This window comes from Beta vulgaris, chromosome 4 (genome assembly GCF_026745355.1).
Source record: "Beta vulgaris subsp. vulgaris cultivar EL10 chromosome 4, EL10.2, whole genome shotgun sequence".
In the NCBI taxonomy this organism is placed as follows: Eukaryota; Viridiplantae; Streptophyta; class Magnoliopsida; order Caryophyllales; family Amaranthaceae; genus Beta; species Beta vulgaris.
Window position 1 is genome coordinate 21,203,809 of NC_079205.1, and position 22,706 is coordinate 21,226,514.

Below are 22,706 nucleotides of genomic sequence, written 5' to 3' on the forward strand. Positions count from 1 at the left end.
TATGAGCTAGAGCCCGAGCCAGAGCCAGGGCCAGAAGCTGAGTCTTCCACATCTCATGAGAATCCAAGCAACACCACCTCCACCACTTTATGAGCCAACTCCTCCTTTTCCAGAAGCACTGCGAGATACTCGGAAAAAAGAATGTGATCGTGAATTTAGAGACTTTCCGTAAGTGTGAGGTAAATATTCCCCTTTTGGATGCTTTAAAGCAAATTCCTAGGTATGCTAAATTTCTTAAGAAATGTGTACAAAAAAAGGAAACAAAGGTTAAGGGGAGCCCAAAAGGTAAAGGTTAGCGAGCATGTCTCTGCCATGTTCCAAAAGGCACTTCCTCCGAAGTGCAGTGATCCGGGCATGTTCGCTATCCCTTGCGTGATTGGGAACACCACATTTCCTAGGGCTATGCTAGATTTAGGGGCTTCGATTAATGTTATTCCATATTCTTTGTATGAGTCTTTAAAACTAGGCACCCTACATGAAACTGGTGTTGTGATTCAGTTAGCCGACCGCTCTAATGCTTACCCGAAAGGGATAGTAGAAGACGTGTTGGTTAAGGTCGATAAGTTAATCTTTCCTGCTGATTGTTATCTTTTAGATATGGAGCATGACAAGCACGCTACTCCTATTTTATTAGGAAGGCCATTTCTAAAAACTGATATAACAAAAATTGATGTGCATAGTGGTGTCTTACATGGAATTTGATGGAAGCCTTGTAGAGTTTAACATCTACGATTCCATGAAATTCCCGAGAGATGACCACTCTTGTTACTCCATAGATGTCATTGATTCATATTCGCAGGATGTTTTCGATATAGGTGGAGAAGATTCTTTGCAGGTAGCTCTTGAACATAGCTTGGAAGGAAATGATGTTGAGTATGTTTTAAGTGCTAACTTGCAGGAAACAGTCCAGGCTTTGGAGGAACATGTGACTTTTCCACTTGTTCCCTCCTTTGTGGGTCCTTTGCCTTTGACTATCCCTCCGGGGAAGTTTTTACCATCTATTTTGCAGGCACCCATAGTTGAGCTGAAATCATTGCCTGAACATTTACACTACCGGTGATTATATCAAGTAAGCTCTCCGAGGAACAGGAAAAAAAACTCATCGAGGTGCTGAAAGAGCATAAGGCGATCGGGTGGCTATAGCAGATATCAAGGAATAAGCCCAACACTTGTATGCACCGGATTTTGTTGGAGGATGATGCAAAGCCCGTGCGACAGCCTCAAAAGCGGTTAAACCCACCTATGATGGAGGTGGTAAAAGCCGAGATTCTGAAACTTCTCCAATCTGGTATGATTTTTCCAATTTCTGATAGCAAATGGGTTAGTCCGACCCAAGTTGTTCCAAAGAAGTCTGGAGTCACAGTTGTAGAAAACCAAAACGGTGTCTTAGTTCTCACCCGTGCCAAAATGGGTGGCGAGTCTGCATTGATTACCGTAGGCTTAACGCGGTAACTAGGAAGGATCATTTTCATTACCTTTTATTGACCAGATGCTCGAGAGATTAGCTGGTCATGCTTATTATTGCTTCCTAGATGGATATTCTGGATATTTTCAGGTGGCCATAGCGCCGGAGGATCAGGAAAAAAACCTTCACGTGTCCTTTTGGCACGTTTGCTTACCGGAGATGGCTTTTGGACTATGCAATGCCCCTGCGACTTTTCAGAGGTGTATGGTAAGTATCTTTTCAGAATATATGGAGCGATTTGTGAAGTTTTCATGGACGATTTACCGTGCATGGAAACTCCTTTGAAAATTGCTTGGAGCACTTGACTATGGTTTTAAACCAATGTATTGAAACTAACCTTGTGCTTAATTCTATTCAGTCCTTACCTTACCCTACTAATGTGCGAGAAGGGTATAGAAGTTGATAAGGCAAAAATTGATACTATTCAGTCCTTACCTTACCCTACTAATGTGCGAGAAATTCGTTCTTTTCTTGGTCATGCAGGTTTTTACCGCAGGTTTATAAAAGATTTCTCGAAGATTTCATCTCCTCTTTGCAGGTTATTACAAAAAGATGTAGAGTTTGTAATAGATGAAGCATGTAAGGAGGCATTCGAGGATTTGAAAGGGAGGCTAGTCTCGGCTCCTATCATTCAACCTCCAGATTGGTCTCTTCCATTTGAGATTATATGTGATGCAAGCGACTATGCCGTAGGTGCGGTGCTAGGACAAAGAGTTGGAAGGGTACCACATGCCATCTATTATGCTTCTATGACACTAAATGAGGCACAACGTAATTACTTCACGACTGAGAAGGAGTTGTTAGCTGTGGTGTTTTCGCTGGAGAAATTCCGATCCTACTTGCTCGGGACAAAAGTAATTGTTTTCAATGACCATGCAGCTCTTCGTTATTTAATGGCGAAGAAAGAAGCCAAACCTAGGCTAATTCGGTGGATTCTCTTATTGAGCGAGTTTGGTTTGGAAGTTCGAGACAAGAAAGGGACTGAGAACTTGGTTGCAGACCATTTGTGTCGATTAGTATCCTCTTATGATCTAGAACCAAGTTCGGAGAAGCCATGGCAAGAGTCTATTCGGGAAGAGTTTCCGGACGAACAATTGATGGTCCTAGGATGCTTACACCCATGGTATGCTGATATTGTCAATTTTCTTGTTTCTAACTGTTTTCCTCCTCATTTTTCCAAGGCACAGAAGGATAAGCTCAAGAGTGATGCCAAGCACTATGTAGGGGACGAGCCTTATCTCTAGAAGCACTTTGCAGATCAAATAGTAAGGAGATGTATTCCTGATGAAGAGGTAGCTTCTATCCTTACCTTTTGTCATTCCCATGCATGTGAGGGTCATTTTGGAGCAAAAAGGACAACACGAAAGGTATTGGAATGTGGTTTTTATTGGCCGAGTCTTCATAGGGATGCATTTCATTTTCGTAAATCTTGTGATAATTGTCAAAGGGTCGGGAAATATCCCAAAGAAATGAAATTCCTCAAAGTGCGGTTTTGTAGTGTGAAATCTTTGATGTGTGGGGCATTGACTTTATGGGACCTTTCCCGACCTCTTTTGGTTTCATGTACATTCTTCTAGCAGTGGATTATGTATCAAAATGGGTGGAGTCTAAGGCCACTCGTACTGACGATGCTAAGGTGGTTGCAGATTTTGTGACATCTAACATATTTTGTAGGTTTGGAATTCCAAGGGCATTGATTAGTGACAAGAGAACCCATTTTTGCAATCGAACCATTGGTGCGCTGCTGAAAAAGTATCATGTGACTCACAAGACCTCAACGGCCTACCATCCACAAACAAATGGCCAAGCGGATGTGTCTAATCGAGAAATCAAATCAATCTTGGAGAAAACGGTGAATCCAAGTAGGAAGGATTGGAGCTTGCGATCGGATGGGCATATAGGACAGCTTATAAAACCCTAGAGGTGATCATTTTGGCCCGGCCCGCTTTTGGGCCGGGTTTTGGGCAGAATTTTTCGGCCCGCGGGCCGGGCCCGGCCCGTCCCGGTCGTTTTTTTTTTGTTTTTGGGCGGGCTTTGGGCAAGCTAAAAACGACTTTTTAGTCTATTTTTTGGCCCGGCCCGTTTTGGCCCGCAAAAGCCCGCAAAGCCCGGCCCGAAATAGCGGGCTTTGGACACAAAAATTCGGCCCGAATTTAGGCCCGGCCCGGCCAATGGGCAAATTTTTTTGGCCGCGGCCCGGCCCGGCCCATGATCACCTCTATAAAACCCCCATTGGTATGTCACCATACCGATTGGTGTTTGGAAAGCCGTGTCACCTTCCAGTAGAGCTTGAGCACAAAGCATACTGGGCCGTCAAAAACTTCAACATGGCCCTAGATGAAGCTGGATTGCATCGGAAGTTACAATTACAAGAGTTGGAGAAGATAAGGAACGAGGCTTATGAAAATGCAGCAATTTACAAAGCAAAGACTAAGGCATGGCATGACAAGTTAATTGTAAGAAAAGAGTTTAAGGTGGGCCAAAAGGTCCTCTTGTTTCAGTCCCGCCTACGTCTTTTTCCAGGAAAATTGCGTTCAAGGTGGATCGGGCTATTCATTGTCGTGAAAGTTTTTCCACATGGAGCTGTGGAAATCCAAAGTGAAGCCACTCAAAGATTTTGAAGGTAAATGGACAGCGGCTTAAGCCATACTTTAAAGGATTCAAGCAAGTTGGAGCCGAGGATGTTCCTCTCGGTGACCCGGACTACGGTTAGACCATATGGTTGCAAGTCGTGTCGACGACGATAAATAAACGAGCTTGTTGTATATAGTGTATAAAGTTAGTTTTCTTTTGGTTTTTGGAAGATATTATGCTTTTGGTTTTTCGTTTTGCAGGAAATAGAAGAAAAGCTCGTGACTTGTCAAGTTGTTGGCGTTGTGAAGTTGTGTGTGAAAATGTGGATGAGCGAGAATCAAAAAACCGAGAATTGGTTATTGATGTGTGAGAAAAAGCATGGATGACTAATGAGAGTAATAGGTGGACAAGAGTGAAGAGGGAGCATAGAAAAAAATGAGGGACGTTCTTCATCTAGGCAGGAAATCAAAGAAGCCAACACAAAACAATCGAAAGAAACAAAAAACAGAAGACGCTCCCAGGCCGCGATGAGAATCGCAGGTCGAGACAGCGCAGGTCGCGACTCGCGACACTGCTCGCGACTCGCGACACTGCTCGCGACTCGCGACACTGCTCGCGACTCGCGAACAGACGTCTGTTTTTTTAAAACGTAGCTCACTTACGCCCTCTTTTTATCCCTCACACACATTCATACGCCCCCCTCCTTCCTCTCAACATTCTCTCACTCTCAAAACTCACTCAAAGTCCTCTTCTCATCTCCCACACTCCAATCTTCACCTCCAATCTCTCCACTAATCTTTTCCTTTTTCTCTCTCTACACAAATTCTACACTTTCTACTCTCCTTCACATCATAATCACTCCAAAATTTCTGAAAATTAACACCTTCTACAAAACCCAAGAATTTGGGGGGTTTTGATTTGGAGCAACATCATCCAAATTGAAGCTTGGAGGATCATTCTACGTGGTTAAGGAAGCTATTCACAAGTTTTAATCACCCTACCTAACACTACTTGACTTACATTTTGGTATAACACTCTCTATCCTACTTCTCTTTGATTTTGCTTGAAATATCTTATTCTTGCTTAATTGTAGAGTTGTAGCTTAATTAAGTCATTGTTTGTAGTGCTTGATTATAATTGTTGAGTTGTTTGGTGTTGTTGGTGTGATTGTTGAACTCATTTGGGAATTGGTGGTTGGTTATTGTTGTGTGGAGGGTGTTTGGAGTGTAAGAGTGTCATTGTTTGTGTTCTTGTGTCCAACCCCTGCTGTTGATAGTTCTCATAAGTTGAAAGAACAATGAGCAAGAGAAGCCGAACTGAGCCCGTCCCCCACATTAACTCTCGTGGCCTTAAGAAGCTTAGTGACCAAGCTAAGAGGCGATGGGACCGCCTTGATAGACCGGGGAGGGTGATACAAGATACTAAGTTTGCGGACCATCCTACCTTAGAAAAATTGGGGTTAGCTAGCTCGGTTGAGTTTCTTCTTAATAAAGTTGGCCTCAAAAAATTTTTATGGAAGAGGGCCCGTACTTATGAGAGATATACCCTCGAGTTCCTTTCAACTTTACAAAAGCATCCCGAAACCGAGGACGAATCTGAGCACGTTACCTTTTCTCTTAACGATAACCCATATAAAATGGATTTCCATGAGATAGAAAGTGCCTTTGATTGGGATTTTTTGGCAGAGGATGACTTTTTCGAGACCGAGAACTACAATCCTGCTGTCTTTTGGTATAAAATCACTGGTGGTCGCACGTGGAATAGCCACTGCAAGAGCAGCGCCATCCCCCACCCCGCCTTACGCTATGTGCACTGTCTATTATCTATGACGGTCTTTTGTGCAGGTGAGCCCACCAATTTACCGGAGTTTGATCTTAAATGTCTTTGGGCTATGACACCACAAGGGGAGGGGTATCCGAATTGGGTAAAAATTTGGGTGGATAGGTGTTTAGCTCAGTCGGCTGAGGGGAAGACCTCGGGAAAATTGAGTATGGGGGGCATGATTAGTCTTTTAGCCTCCCACCTAGGTGTCGAGGTGCCTGTGGACAGGAAGGGCGCACCCACATTGACCCCATTAGGGACTGCTAGTGGTCCTTTTTTCGTGATTCCAACTGTTATGATACCATTGCCTTGAGGAGTATTACCATGCTTCATTTCACAACCATAGGCAAGCAGACGAGATATGTGTGGCTCTTTGGGGTAAGGAATGTTAGGTATGTGGCTTTACCGCAGGAGCGGGTGGCCATTACGGACCAGACTACCCATGAGGAGCTTTTCCTTTCCCCTGATGAGAGGTATGCCCGCGTGGTGGCGGAGGAGTTAGGTTAGAGGGACCCTGAAGGGGTCCAACCCATGCCCCAGCCACAGCCACAGCCTCAGCCACAACAGTTCCAATACCAGCAATTTCAGCAGTACCACCAGCAGTATCAGCAGGAGCAGGGTTACCTCCCTCACGCCCAGTTTCAGGCTCAGGTAACTGAGCAACTATCCAGTGTTAGGGGCGATTTGGGGGAGATGCAGGATAGGATGTACGGGATGGAGGACCAGATTTTTTCAGTTGGTTCCATGGTTTTGGCCATGAATGTAACACCCCCAAAATCCACGCGCGCCTACCACTGCTGCGTCGCGTCGACCTCGGGGGCGTTACCGCCGCGATGGAACGCAAGGCATAATAAGGGTTAACGATAACTTAAAACATTAACTTGAAAACTAAAATGCAGCGGAATTAAAATATAAATACAACTCGGGAATCATCAATGACCCCTTTCATTCAAACCACAAACCATATATAAGTCTTAGAAAAACCAATAATACTTATTTCAAAATGCTTTAAATGTAAATACCAAAGCCTAATCCCCGTATGCTCGAGATTATGCAGCAGCACCAGCACACCTAGTCTGCTCCCCATTGTAGCATCAATGGTTCATCGCAGTTCATCAAACACATAATAACACACAATCAGCTATGCTGAGTACGTAATGAACCATTGAATACATGTAAACATAAATGATGCACGCATGAACAATCTTAAGCATGATGCTACACTATGTTACATCCTTTAACCTTTATATCTTTAATCTTTAATTGGCATCGAACGGGCACCGTCATCTTACTAGAATCATACGGGCTACTGAATCCTTAACAGACACTAGGTCTGTTAGATGAAATGCAAATACGGTTTTGTTCCGTCTCACACCCATCACCTTAGTATGCATACCCCCAAGATCGAACGGAACCTTCCGCCTACTTGAGTGTCAAATATAAGGACACTACTGTCGTCACAGTAGGCCTGCGTAGGAGCGTAGGACAAGTCCACACTCCCCATTGTTCATCACTTGTAGGGAGTCCAACTACAAGATATTGCCATAATTCATTTTAATATTAACCATTCATTTCATAACCACATATAGTCATTACCTTTTCTCTTAGTTACAATGCTCAAATTGTATCTCTTGTAACACTCTTGTTACACTATGGATACATAGAATCATTTACCTGTACTCTTAGTTAAAATGCTCAAATCGTATCTCCTGTAACAACCTTGTTACACTATGGATACATAGAATCATTTACCTGTCCTCTTATGCTTGAATCATATCTCTTGTAACAACCTTGTTACACTATGGATAGATTAAAAATGCTCTTGTTTATACTACGATAGAATTACGCATTTCAATGCAACATATCAATTTCAATTACAAATGTCTAACCAGACAAGCTCAATCAATCAAACATTCCCTATCATGCTTCTAGGTTCCAATAACATAAATTGCAACCTAATCATGATACTAATACTTGGGATTAAACTGGTACGCGTACGTACCTTGTAACGGAGAATTTTCGCTGTCTTAATCGAACGTTCCGCTTATGAAATTGGGACCTAAACCGTTAAATAAAAGCTTTAGTGCTACGTCGTTGGTAATATTAACAACTACTACGTAACTAAGACTATACGGTTTAATAATTTGAAGTAAACGATAACTAAACCCCTTGTTTATGAATTTTTGTTACTTTTCTATTATAAAGAGTTTAACGTCTTTTAGGAGTCAAAGCTAGTGAACATACTAATATTAGTTAGTGTCATTAGTCCACTATCTTTACCAAACCAGTTAAATTATAAGTCCAACCATGTTTTATGTCCAAAATCTTATGTCCAAAACTCTTAGGTCCAATCCAGTATTATGTCCAAAAGTTATATTCGCAATTATAGTTAGAATAATAACATGAACTCATTAACTTGAATTATTAAATAATTTATTATAATTTAACATAATTATGAAAACATAATTTATAATTAAACTTAATATAACATATTCAATATATAAAATGTTTTATACCGTTAAGCTCGCCGGAAATCAAGTTCCGGCGACCGATTTCCGGCAACGGCGCAACAACACTCGTGCACTACCGCAGCAGCCGCACGACTATTCTCGAACCAGCCCTCGACTCGCACAGCAGCAGCCTCGCGCACCCTCGTCGCGCGCTCAGCACTTGGACCACCGATCTTCCTCGCACAGTCCTCACCCGAGCTTCGCACCGGCTTCGTCGCTCGCACGCCCTCGCACCACACTCCAACGCAAGCCTCGTCGCTCGCACGGCTTCGCACAGCGCGCGCACCCGAGCCTCGCACAACCACCCTCGACACTCGCTCGCAGCACCTCGTCGCTCGCTCACAGCACCTCGTCGCACAACCCTCGTCCCACACATGCGCCGACACGCTCGCGGCGCCTCACACTCGCGAAGCCTCGCCCACGCGAGCCTCGCACAGCAGCCCCACGGCGAGAGATGACGAAAGGGAAGAGAGCAGTTAAGGGAGGAAAACAGCGAGGAGAGGAGAGCAGCGAGGGAGGAGAGGAGAGCAGCGAGAGAGAGAGAAAGGGTTTGAGGGAGAAGAAGGAATGACGGCTGAGGAATGAGAGAAAGAAATTTAGGGTTTCTCAACTTCCTCCTCTTATTTCCCTTTTTATAGCCTTCTAAAATTGGTAACTCTAGATCGGGTGAACTCGGTTTAACCTTTATAAATCCGAAATTAACACAACCGACTCGTATTAATATTATTATATTCTTGTTATTCTTTAAATAATACTAAATCCTTTTTATTAACTTCCTTATATTTTCTTAATTAATACGAATTAATTCTCAAAAATACGGAGTATTACAATGAACAACTTCTTTGTGTCCCGTTATCCACCTCAGGGACGAAGAACCAGGACTCCTGGTACTCCGATCCCACATCCGAGATTGAGGCGGCGCGCATTTTACGCCGCCAGGAGAGAGAGGCTCGTAGGGCAGCCCGCAGGTTTGAGCGCGGGGCCCCTCGGGATTTTAGAGCTTTTCCTTTTCCCTTTCCCTCTCATTTGTATTTTTCCTTTCCACATTGCGGACAATGTGCATAATCAGCGTGAGGGAGAGATTGATTAAATGTGGTGATATTTTAGTTTGTTCTGTTTTGGTTTGTTTTGTTTATATTGTAATAAGTTGATGTAAATTTGAAAAAAAAAAAAAAGAAAAAAAAGAAGAAGAAAAAAGAAGAATCCCACTGAGTTGAAAACCCGCAAGGGCGGGCGACTCGGGCAAAATTGGGGGCTCGGATAGGTCGAAAACCCGAAAGGGCGGCCTATGCAAAAAAGAGCTAGTTGAGCGGGTGAGTTTTGTGAGCCAAAAAAGAAGAGAGATGAAAAAAAAAATGAAAATGAGAAGCTAGGATGAAAACCCGAAAGGGCTCCTAGGCAAAATGAGAGAAAAAAAAAGAGAGAAAAGAAACTTGCTTTGATTCTCATTTGTCGGTGGCGGCGTCATAAGGTGGCGGCATTGGAGACGGTGTTTTCGGGTTAGATTAGGTTCTTGTTTTGTGTCCTTTGAGGGCGGGCTAGACATCTCTTTTTGGCTTGTTTTTCTTTTGTTGTTTATGGTATGTTTTGGTCGGAGTTAGAAGCTATGCGTGGGGAAATCACTCACCCTCGTGCCTTAGTTTCGTTGCATTTTTGGTTGGTTGGAGTTCGGAGGTCATTGTTGATGATCGTGTCCCGAGACCTTTTGGGATTCGAGGGTCATTTGTATAGGAGAATTCTTTTGGGGTAGATTTTGTTGTTTGGCTTTTGTGTTTTTGTGGAGGGCGAATTTGAAGGTTGACGTGATATGGCGTATTTTGGGGGCTTGGGTGTGTCGAGTTCTCTTTTTCTTTTACTCGAGGTCGAGTAAGGTTTAAGCGTGGGGGAATTTAATGTGTCCAAGTTATCCGCCAATCTTAGGCGGATTTCGGGTCGTTTTCAGTGTCGGTACGAGCTTAGTGTCGGGATTTAGGAGAGATTTGACGTTAGGAGGTGTTGCCGGAGGATGTTGTGATGTGAGGAGTCTAGGGAGTGGTTTACATGGTGGCACACTCGAGGGCCGATCTTAGCCCTCCGATCACTTTTTGTATCCTGGGGTCCTTGTTTGTAGTCCTTTATGGTGCATCTTCCGAGGTTTTCCGAGCTTTGTTCGAGTTTCGAGTTTCGACGTCCGTGGTTCAAGCTTCGTTGTTATTCGTCGCTCGAGGATTGATTTCACTTCAGTTCTACAGCTCCATGGCTTACTCAAAAGCCAAGTTACATCTCCTCTCTTTGTATTTTAGTGTTTTGGTGCATTTTTGAGGCAGAGAGCTCGTCGCGACCCGCGATCAGTGTCGCGAGTCGCGACCTGCTTGTTGTCGTGAGTTGCAAGGGATATCGCGAGTCGCGACCCCCTGTTCAGCGCCTTATATGTTCTTTTCCTCCCTTGGAGGGTAAGGTTGTTATGTTAGCTTTTTAGTTTAGTTCTAACTACGAAAGAAAGGGAAGAGAGAGAAGTGTTCTATAGGTTTTCTTCTACTCTTCCTTATTAGATTTGTAATGAATTCAATGGCTTTGCTAGCTTAAACTTCCATCTTGGATTTGGTTATTGAAGCTCTAATCTACTTGTGAGAACTTCTTACTCTCTATTTTCTTATGGTTATTGTGATGCTTATTGTATTTATTTCCATGATATTTGCATAATCTTTGCTAGGAACGTTACTAGTATTGTTGTGTGAATCATCTAATGCTAGTTTTAGGTGCATAATCGGATTATTGTGTTCATAGCTTCATGTAGCATACTAGGTGTTTGATTAAATGCTGAACATTAATCTTGTGCACTTAGAGAAGCATAGCTTATTACTTGAATGTTGTTGCTTTGATAACATTAGTAATCCTATCGTGTTCCTCGACTTTAATGCTACTTTGGTTTGGACTTAAGTGCGATTCATTTGAGTTAAGTCATAGTAAGAGCAGTTCAAACCACGCGGATCGTGCGTTAAACCACGATCTAGAAGGACAGAGGTATCGACTTCTCGATAGGTGACCATAGGAGAGGTTTAGGGTTAAGGTTTCGCGATCACAAAGTAGGTTAGGGTGGATGTTAACCGAGTCCAAGGCCTTTTTATATTGTAATCTCTTCGTGTTTTAGTATTGTGAGTAGTTTAGTTTACTTACATTGTTCCAAATTCCCCATATTCGGTTACTTTGGCCTTAGCACATACTAGGGTTCTTAATTCGCTAATTTCCGATCAAGTTCCTTTGCTCCTTGCTGTGGATACGATCCCTACTTCCATTATACTTGCTTAGTGTGCATGAAAGTAGGTTAATTATATTTGGTTAGGAGTACACGGCAAACGCCTACCAAAAAGCAAAGACAATAGCTGTTATAAATGTCTATACTTAGTAACTATTTTTGTGTTAGTGTGTTTAGATACAAATATAAAATGTCAATTTTAAAAATAAGCTTAATCTAATATTTTCATGCATAGACTTTAAAGTTTATGCAAGAAGAAATTACTTTGTTTCATAAATTGTTTAGCTCACCCTTATTGGTACTACATTTGATAGCCCACTTCCTAATATTCTACTCTTTTGTACTACTAGCCATCAATCAGTCCCCACGTTAAATAGACAATGTTAGATAAAGTGATAACGACTGGTTATTGTGCTCCTAAAAGGCGCACACTATGAAAACATATTTGTATTTCATTTACTCTACACTTAGTATTTTATATACTCATTTGGATACTTTAAAATTGAGTTAATTTATTATACTTCTAGTTGCAAAAGCCTATTGAGAATAATGTTTAGTTTCTAAACTAAAGGTAACTACACATTCATATTCGCAAGATCAAGTGGTGTTTTCAAACCAAACAAGCCTCTTTATTTTAACAAACGTAACTGTATAGATTTCCCTCTTAATCGTAACACTTTTAAATACTATTTACGATACTACCTATGAACTTCGTAATATTAGATTGAACTGTTAAGATAAATCAACGTAACGATGTACATATAAATAACCAAAATTCTTTTTGCAAACCTTTACTTTAGTCATTACACAAATACTCTTGCCAATCCTTTTGACCAACATTTGACTACCAAGAACCGAATCACCCTTATTTAACTCACTTTCCCTCTTGCTAACGCATAAAACTTATTCGGCCCAAAAAAAAAAAACGCTCCATCATCTTTCCTCCTCCTCCTTCTTTGATCATCCTATGCCCTGAAGTTCTGCCCTCCATTCCTCCCTCTCTTATCATCTTCTAGGCCTAAAAAAAAGCTATGATAAACACGAAAAAACTAAAAGAAGTAGCCGTTGCTGCAAAAACTAAGCAAGAGAGTGATATATGTACTCTTCTTGCCAATTTGATTTGTGATGGCAGCCTATTTGCCTGGAAGATGTTTTATTCCGGCGAAGCTGCTAGCCTCCTTAGCCAAAAATCCTACGGAACATTGGAAGAGGTCATGAAGACCGCCGAGGAAATGTCTTACACACCCTCTTGTAAGTCTCCCTGCCACAAACCTCGAACTAGGGTTTCCGGTAAAAAGGGAAAAGTAAAGGAAACCCAAAAAAGTAACCCAAAAAATGTTCAGGAGAGGAAGAAAAAACACCCACCAATTATCTCTAAGAAAAAATCACCAGCCACAAAGAAAGGCAAATCAAAAATCAGTGAAGTGGAAGCAGTTATTGAAGATGATTAAGATGAAGATCCAAACTTGCCATGGGATGGAATGTATATTGGGGATGGTTCATTTGTGGAAGGAACCAAGTGCTAAGATATGTATTATGAGGGTCCGGATAGAGAATTCCGCCTTCGAACGTTGTATGCAAAAATACTATGCCGATGGAGGACACAATACCCTGCAAGCCCTTACTGTGAAAGGGAAGATTTGGCATGAGGTTCCACCATTTTCCCCCTCTACTTAGTTATTCTATATAGCTTTATTCGTTTACACATTTATGCAAAACTTGTTGTTTCAATAAACCCAATCAAGCTTGTGCAATTATGAATTTTGTGAATGAATCAGTGTTTATTGCTTAAAGGAAACTATAAACTGCAATGTATGATCAATTGTTGTTGTTATTGAGAATTGTATGATTTATGTGTGGCATTGGGGTGATTCGACAATGTGAGAGAAATTGTCTTTAGTGAAAGACCTTGTCATGTTTGTTTGTATAAGATTATAGACTATTTGAGCCTTTTATTGACTTCGTATGGCTACGATTCAAGTGCTTAGAATAGATTAGCTGAGATTCATAATAATTGCTCATTGTAGCTAAAACGAAAAGTTAGGTGATGCTTTGTGGGTTTGAAAATGATTAGCTGACTTTGAAGCTTTTAAGCGGCAACAGTAGCTATTGCGAAGTATTTGCCAAAACAAAGCTTGATCTGTTCTATTGCCATGAACTTCAATAGAAGTCTTCCTCCCCTGTTAGAAGTGTAATTGTTTTCTAAACTATTGTGAAGTATTAAAAGAGAGATCTTATCATATGTAGTCTTGTTAGATATATTTCAATATATTTCATCTATTTCTTTTCAAGCCCTACAAGCTAGCTCATCATCATTCTAACCATTTGAAACATGGCTTCTTGTAGCTTGGAGACTGCCCACAAGAGCTATTGAACAAGGAAGAATGCAGGATCATTAATTTTGCCATCACCCATGCTCGTACATCGGCCGCTAAATTGCCTATGCTTCTGTCTTTTTTGAGAATTATATCAGTAAATATGTAGCTTGTAAATTAATATGGAAGTTTGTGTAGAATTAGTAGGTGTACGTACATCTTTTGCAAGCTTAGCCAACAGGACAACCTAATGTAGGGAGAAGAAAATTTCAAAAATATTTCTAAAGTTCAAACCGTTTATGGAAATGCTTCATTTTCAAACTCATCCTCAATACTTTCTATTTTCCTTCTTTGTCTTAATATTCATTAACATCTTGCCTACGTTGTTCTAGACAAAAGTCATTAGGCTTACAATATAAAAGTAATTAGACTTTAATATGTATTACATTCCTACGTAAAATTGACGATTATTACAAAGTTGTTAAAATTGCGCAATTTCTAGGATACATATGGCACAACAAACATATGTTTACACTTTGTTTCATATCATGAAAAAACGGACATTAGGCTACCTTCACCTAACCGACTACGGATATCACAATGTTACTATTTTGGGCGCCGCGCGCCTATATGTGTACCTTCTGAATAAATATGCAAGTTTGTATAGAATTAGTAGGTGTACGTGCATCTTTTGCAAGCTCAGCCAACAGTACAACCTAATGTAGGGAGAAGAAAATTACAAAAACATTTCTAAAGTTCAAACCGTTTATGGAAATGCTTAATTTTCAAACTCATCATCAATACCTTCTATACTTGCCTTCTTTGTCTTAAAATTCATTAACATCTTTCCTACGTTGTTCTACACAAAAGTCATTAGGCTTACAATATAAAAGTAATTAGACTTTGATATGTATTATATTCCTACATAAAATTGACGATTCTTACAAAGTTTTTAAATTGCACAGTTTCTAGGATACTCATGCCAAAACAAACATATATTTACACTTTGTTTCATATCGTGAAAAAACGCACATTAGGCTACCTTCACCTAACCGACTACAGATATCACAATGTTACTATTTTAAGGTGCCGTGCGCGTAGGCGCGTGGAGCAACAACTAGTCCACTAAAAAAAATAAAAAATAGTGGGTCGTCAATATATATAATTTCGGTATATTGATCCGACCTTCGAAACCATTAAAATATATTTACCTGCGCGGTTGTCAAACGATCTGGTATGGATCAAGCACCAGTACCTCCATTCAACAGATATGGATGTGAAAGTCGTTCTTACCAAGACAAGTACTCAGCGGAGCAAGCCGACGGTTCTAAACCCATCTCAAATATCTCTAAGTATAGACAATTACCTGTTGTACACAAAATAATATTTGTTTATTAACAATAATAAAAAAATAAAATATTAGTATAATTACCTGTCGGGAACGAGAACCACCCCGACTCACAATTAAGATTGCACAACATACTTTCCCTTGCTAGGCCTAGATGTAGACTCTGGAGCAATAATAGGAATAGGTATAGTCTGCATACGGCCTAACCGCCGCAAACATCGATCAGGCATATAGGGCTCGATAAATCCCCGATACCGAATGGTGCCCCTGTGTAATGTTCTCTGAATGGTGGTCGGATCAAAATCATGACCATAAGGCAACCAATCCACCTGCAATTTTTACAAATATCAGCAACCTTATTTAATGAAATGCAAGTATAGAAAAAACTCATAATAATAGTACATAAAAATTAACTTACGTCTTCTGCTGTCAGTGTGTCTACCTATCTCCTGATAGAACAAAGACGGTCATGAGACCTCTTCTCTGGGTACACAGTCCAACTCTGCGCGCGTGGACCTCCCCCACCACTAATATGTTGTGCGCGTGGCCTGAAGCATGGAAAGTACTCATAAATCCATGACTGGAGTAAAGTCAAACAGCCGCTGATCCCGACTGTGGAGGTCCGACTAGCCTCACCCAACTGACGATACAAATACGCAAGTGTAGCTGACCCCCAGGAGAACGTGTGAACGATATCTGGAGACCTGGGCTCAACAAGGTCAAATGGTCTCAACCTCGATCCACTGTTATTTGTGAACAAACAGGACCCTAGAACCAACCATATAATACCCATCAGTTGTTTCTCCAATGGAGCAGGTGGCTCTGCGTCTGACAGAATATCAGGAACACCTTGTGCAATAATAGCACCATTTTTCCAAAATGGACTCCCGAGGTCTTCAATTGTCCTACCGATCGAGCCAGCAACCAAACCCCTAAGAGCACCAGTCGGAGTGGTGTCATGAACCGTGCACCCCCCAACTGGAAGATGCAATATATGCCACACATCATGCATAATGATCGTCATCTCCCCAAATGGTAGGTGAAAAGAACTCATATCAGGCTGCCACTGCTCGACAAATGCTAAAATTAAGGGCGCATCAATGTGCGTGAACATAGTATAGAGACGTCCTATGAACACGAGCCTATATTGGTGGAGGCAACTCCCTAGCCCACGTCCTCAAACGTGCACAAATCCTAACTCAAGTCTGACCCTTCAAGAGAATTTTATCCCCCCCTCCCAAATCTCCGTAGCTACATGTCCACCAAAACTAGGGATAATAGACCCAACCATAGGTCCTCCTGCAACTGGACCTGTGACCTTCCAACTAAGGTCATCGAAATCTTTCCCCTTTCCCTTTCGACTCTCAATAGTTGATGAACTCCCCTCGCCGCGAATAAACCGCCCACCCCTATCTTTACGAACATTCCAACGATCATCAACTGTAGGGTTTGGATCTCTCTCTAACTCTCGCATAAATGCATCATGAACATCATCATCGTAAAGAACATCAGAATCCACCTCATGTGTACCCAGGTCATCCTCCCCCTCATCCATCTCATGATGCTCCATTGCATCGTACGACCCACCAACCCCCTCATCGTGTAACTGAAGCTGACGTCGCGGACCAGTCGGGTTCATCCGCATCCTCCTAACGGAAGCGGAAACACCATGTGAGTGCGGATGACGCGACCCTGAATCTCAATACTTGCACAATTACAATGAATTTTTGTTTTCCCATTTTAAGACCAGGTGGAATAGTTTATGGTGGCTTAGTCGTGGCAAAATGCATATAGGAAAATCAATTTACAGATATTCCACATTATTAAAAAATAATTGTACAATTAAGGAAGCGGTTTTTTTGTTGTTTTTTTCCTGTTATTAAGGTAAGGATTAAGGGGAATTTCCTTATAAAAAGGGGAGAAATAAATAATTCTTCTTGTAAAATTGGAGAATTAAACCCTTCTACTAAAATATCTCTATTATATAATTGAAGGGGAGGCATAGTTTCCCTCTATTAAATGACTATAATATCAGTTTTGTTTAAATTTTTAAAATAATAATGGGTAATCAATCAATCAAAATATTTGCCACTTTTAAAAACTAGAATTAGAATTACTTAAAATTTTTGGTTTAAAAAAATGAAAGACTATAAAAGTTTACAAGAAAATAAAGATGACAAATTCATTTAAGAATATCAAAATCTTCCATTAAAAGAAAAAATTATCAAAGTAAAAAATCAGTAGTATACTTCCACAATATTATAGTCGTGTAAAGAAATGATAATTTTAAAGGGTTTATATAATTTCAATTTGTGTAATTCAATTACAAAGAGGATAATAAGGTCTGATCAAGACAACTTCACAACGTACTACTTTAAAGTTTTAGCTATATTATTGATGATAAATAATAAGAGTTAGAATTGAAAATCGTTTACAAGTAAATCAAAATTGAAAAGAAGACAAAAAATTATCATTTGATTTACAATTATGCGGAACAAAAAATTTGTATCAAATTTGGGATTATAAAAAAAAAGCAAAAATAGAAAAAAAAAAGACTATTTTTTATATTTGATTTTCACGGATAAATAAAGATAAATATATTTGCAATTATGAACTAAGTTCTAATCAAATTAGATAAACATAGTTTGACAAAAGAGGTGATTATGTAATATTTTATGGATATTTTCTTAGGACTATGTTGTAATTAGAAGTGCATGCTTTTTTAACTACTTTGGTTACATTTTATTTAATTGATTTTTGCTTATCTGAATTTATTTGAACTGATTTGAACTTATTTTTGCTGAAAATAAATTTTGAAAAGTTGAACCAAACAGAGCCTTTATTGAAAAACTGTCAATTTAAACTACTATAATAAATTGTTGATACATGTAAAACTAGCTACTTAACATTACGAAATATTACAATGAAAAAATTATCGTTGCACGCATCATATCTTTAGAAAGCACATAACAACTAACTTCAACCTCCATACTTGAATTTTTATTTGAAAAATCTAAATAACATGCTCCAAATTACTCCACGAACTATAAAATACATGCACGAATAGCAAGTTCTGTGCTCTGATATTTTCAAGACACGTTTCTCTTTCTTTTTTTCTTTCCCAATGGCACTAACCTTCTCTTCTTTAAGTATCAAAGCAGTTTCAGGACATACAATGACAAAATTTCCGATCCAACAAATCAGATCTTGTTATGAGATGTAAGTAGACGTTGAGAAGTGAGCTAAGCATGAAAATTTGGGACGATATCGGGAATCCTTATCTTACATCAATTTTTTATTTTTGTATATATGAAAAAAAAGCAGGGAATCTATCTATACATATATATTAAAACACGTACGAAAACAAAAAAATTGTGTCACATGGTGCTCTTCCTAGGGAGTTTTAGACTATGTTTAGTTCACATGAAATTTTCTGATCTGATCTGCAAGATCTTATCTTTTATAAAATATATTATTACTATTATATTATTGCTTTGTAATTCATTATTATGCAATACATTATAAGATTTTATTTATAGTATTACTATTATTATCATTTTATTTCTATCACAACTTTTATTAATAATAATAATTATTATCATTATTATAATAACAACAACAATATTTATAATCATAATAATAATAATTATTACTAAAAATAAAACTATAACCCAAGTCATTAAATTATAAGAGCACTTCTAAAATGTTTCACACTTTCCCTTAAAAAATGTTTCACACTTGAGAAGTTGACAGACTCAACTCATTTTTTTTCATATAAAATAAAATAAGATAAACAAACTCAAACATGTCGAACATAGATGTCCCATATCAATTGGCTATTATGGTTTCTGCATTTACACTCCAAAATTTCATCCGATTGTATAAGTTGGATATACTGATTTCAAGGATCGTAAATAGTACACCAAGTATAGCAGATTGTGATATGTTCAATGACTTGCGCAAGAAATAAATGGATAGGGTGCAGCTTCAAATAGCTAGAGAGATTTGAAATTCGGTAGGAAGAGGTATACCAAATCTACATTTATAATTTGTATCTGGCACTTAGCTTATTTTGAAATGTAATCCGAACTTAATAGTTTTGTTGTCATGAGTTTGAGCTATCATATTTTCTATAATTCTTACTGTTGTGCCAATCTTATGTTCTTAACACGTGCCTTTTAATTTTCTATTATTTAATAACAACAAAATAACTTAAAATAATGATAACAATGACATTTACAATGATAACAACGAGATTAAAAATAATTACCAATATTAATAATTAATAAGTACATCAACAACAATAATAATCCTTTTGAACAAATGTACTAGTAAATAATAATAATAATGAGTTTTTAAATATAAGCATGATCTGATCTGAACTTATTTTTTCTGATCTGATCTGAACTTATTTTTTTTCTGATCTGATCTGATCTGAAAAAAAACAAAAATAAAGTGAACTGGACATAGCCTATATTATGTTTCCAATGGAAGAATTAGAGACATTGGGTTGTTCCTTAGTTCGCCACTATTATCATTATCCCGAATATGAGGCAAAGTAAATAATACGGTTGTTACCATTTACCAAATGCCCTTGAATTTTCATTAATTTCATCATATATTCTTCAATTTTGATTATTCATCAAATACTACCTGCTTTTATAAAAATAACACAATATGTCCTTTTGACTAATTGAGGTAGACTTCCATTAGTGTAGCGCCTAATTAGCCCTTAAAACTTAATTAATCCTAATAATTAGCTCAATAACTCTACTTATCTTCTCTAACGAACACTTCTTCCATAATCCACTACCCTCTTCTTTCTCGCTCCACCAAGCTTTCTCCCCTTCCACCACCATCAGGGTCGTATTTGGGCCTAGGCGAGAGGGGCTTGTGCCCAGGTCTCCAAAATACCAAAGCTAAATTAGTAAAGGTAAACAAAGAAGAAAAGAAAAAAAATTCCACTGCCAGTACCGAAGCTGGGAATAGCAGTGAATGAAAATAGACTTCTTTCCTAACCATCCATTTTGGCAATTTTCAAGTAATACATACTTAATTTTTTTAATAGCTAATACCATACTTATTTGATTCTCCACTTAAGTTTCTTTTTTTATAAGAATTCTGCACCTTTTGCTAATTTAATTACATAAAATCTTTTCATGAGTTACAAATTTAATTTTGAATACTCCTCCTTTTGTTGTTCTTAATTCACATCTCAGTTGCTCTTTAATTTTCCCTCTTTTTTATACAATTTTCTCATATTTTTCTTGGATTTTTGATTCATGATAAGTTGTATTTTCATTGGTTTGATACTCTACGAACTCAATTGTTTAAGGAGATTCCACCAATCATACAAAAACATTCCGGTAATTTCACTATTTTCTTTGCAATTTTATTATTTATTTGGATATATTGGTTTTACAAATTCTAATTGTTTGTTATCATGTTTGTAATTTAATATAGTAAACCATAGTGTGGTTCTGTCCGACTAACTATTTTTTTAGTATTCTAATTGGATTTTTGTTTAAATAATAATGGTAGGTAAGACGAAGTTTGATGTTTTTTTATTAGATTGTCTTTTAACGTAATAAAAATTGTAATTTACAAAATGAATCTAAATTATTGCATACTTTAGAAATTGAATTTTTTTATATTATTTATTAAGTAGGGTTCCCATTTATGTAGTTTGCCCATAGGCCACCAATAACTCAAAAAGGGGTCTAACCACCATATCCACAAAAAGCTCCGCCCAACAACTAATGTCAACCCAAAAACACCTCCACCATCATCACCACTACCATGATATTCATCATTAGGTATGTACATGGGTGGTTAATCGTTCCGAAACGAAATTTCGATTCAATAACCATAAGTTTCGGTTTGCTATGTTTGTGAACCATAATCATAATTGTAACCGTTCAAACTAATCGGTAACCGTCCAAAAGGTTAACCGGTTATTCGGTACAATTTGCCGATTAACCATTAATCATTATTCAAGTTTCATTAATATATTGTACTTATTTATATATTAAATTTTTACTTTTTCTCAACATAAATAATATAACATTAATGTTCAATACTATACTAATAAGTTCGCTGCCAAGTTAAAACAATAACACATTAATACACCTAGGCAGAGAGTTTAATTTACAACCTTGAAGCATGTAGTTACAACATTTGCCAAAAAAAAAATAGACTAGCTACTACAACCTTCAAGTAAAAGAAGGCAGATAATTAAAATAAAAAAGACACTAGCTATTACAACCTTCAAGGATGAAGAAGGCAAATAGTTTGCAAACAATCTTCAAGGATGAAAAAAGGTAGACAGTTTACAAACTTTTGGGCCATAGCAGAAACAATTAGCATTTAGCAGTACTGACATTTTTTCTTAAGAAAATAATACAACTTACTAACTGACAGGTCAGTCGCGTACTATCAAAAATAAACCTATAAGTCTCTCTATTAATGTAGTAAAACAAGCAGGGTCGAATCCGTAGGGAGATGACGTTAATAGTTAAACTGGACTATTCTACTATACTAACTATCAAAATATTGGATTTTTAATAACTAAATTTAAACTATCAACAAAATTGAATATCAGGGAATAAATCATTTAATAAAGAACTAGAATCATGGATCACTACGCATACAATTCAGGAAATCGAGGACGAATAACAACTGTCTAATAAGTCAATTTATCTAGGGCACATACAATTTCTCTTGAACATTACCTCCCTCAAAGATCATCTAGCAGCTCTCGAATGGTCAAGGATCATTTTACCTAATGATTGAAAGCCTATACAATATCTCTCCTTTCGAAACAGATTCAGTATTGTTGTATTGCGATAGTAGAAATACAATCAGACCTAATTTATAAATCTAGCATAAATAATTCAACCATAGGAACCAATTGAAATAAAAGAAAATTACACTAATCTATCAATCCCTCATTGCATAAGTCCCCACAACCCTAAAAAGAGGACTACTCACTCATATTGATGAAAGCAATAACAATATCAATATAAAAAATTCATACTTGGAATAATTGCAATAAGTATGAAATTGATCTAAGCAATAATAGATAAAGCAATAAAAAAGATTACCAAATTGAAGAACTATATTGAAACATGTAAATAATCCAAAGGTGACATCTTGAATCCAAAAAGAAAAACAATAACTAGGGTTATTTTAACTCAAGAGAAAACTAGGAAACTGAAAAGTGTTTTAGCAATATTATGCCTTATCTATTTATACTAAACCTAGAATAGATAGGAAAAGTAATACAAAAATTGCCTGAATAATATTAAAATAGGAGAGTCTGGTCGCCGCCTAATCGGGCCAAACCCATCCAATCAGATCGGGGGACCCACTTTCATTGCAGATCCTCTACGCTGTAAAAACAACCACTGCCCGATCGGCCCAGATCACCGAAACACGA

General features: G+C 38.4%; 1 long non-coding RNA gene across 2 annotated transcripts; it reads right to left on the reverse strand.

Annotated features, from left to right (window-relative positions):
• Positions 1–6,723: 6,723 nt before the first annotated feature.
• Positions 6,724–8,434, reverse strand: LOC130590957 (uncharacterized). 2 transcript variants are annotated; one of them, XR_008968853.1, is made up of 3 exons: positions 8,377–8,434; positions 7,863–7,919; positions 6,724–6,936 (listed from the first exon to the last, which is right to left on the reverse strand). It is a non-coding gene; the product is annotated as an uncharacterized LOC130590957 (long non-coding RNA). The 2 variants fall into 2 exon arrangements; XR_008968852.1 differs by lacking the exon at positions 8,377–8,434 and having other exon boundaries at positions 7,863–8,030.
• Between the last annotated feature and the right edge of the window lie 14,272 nt (positions 8,435–22,706).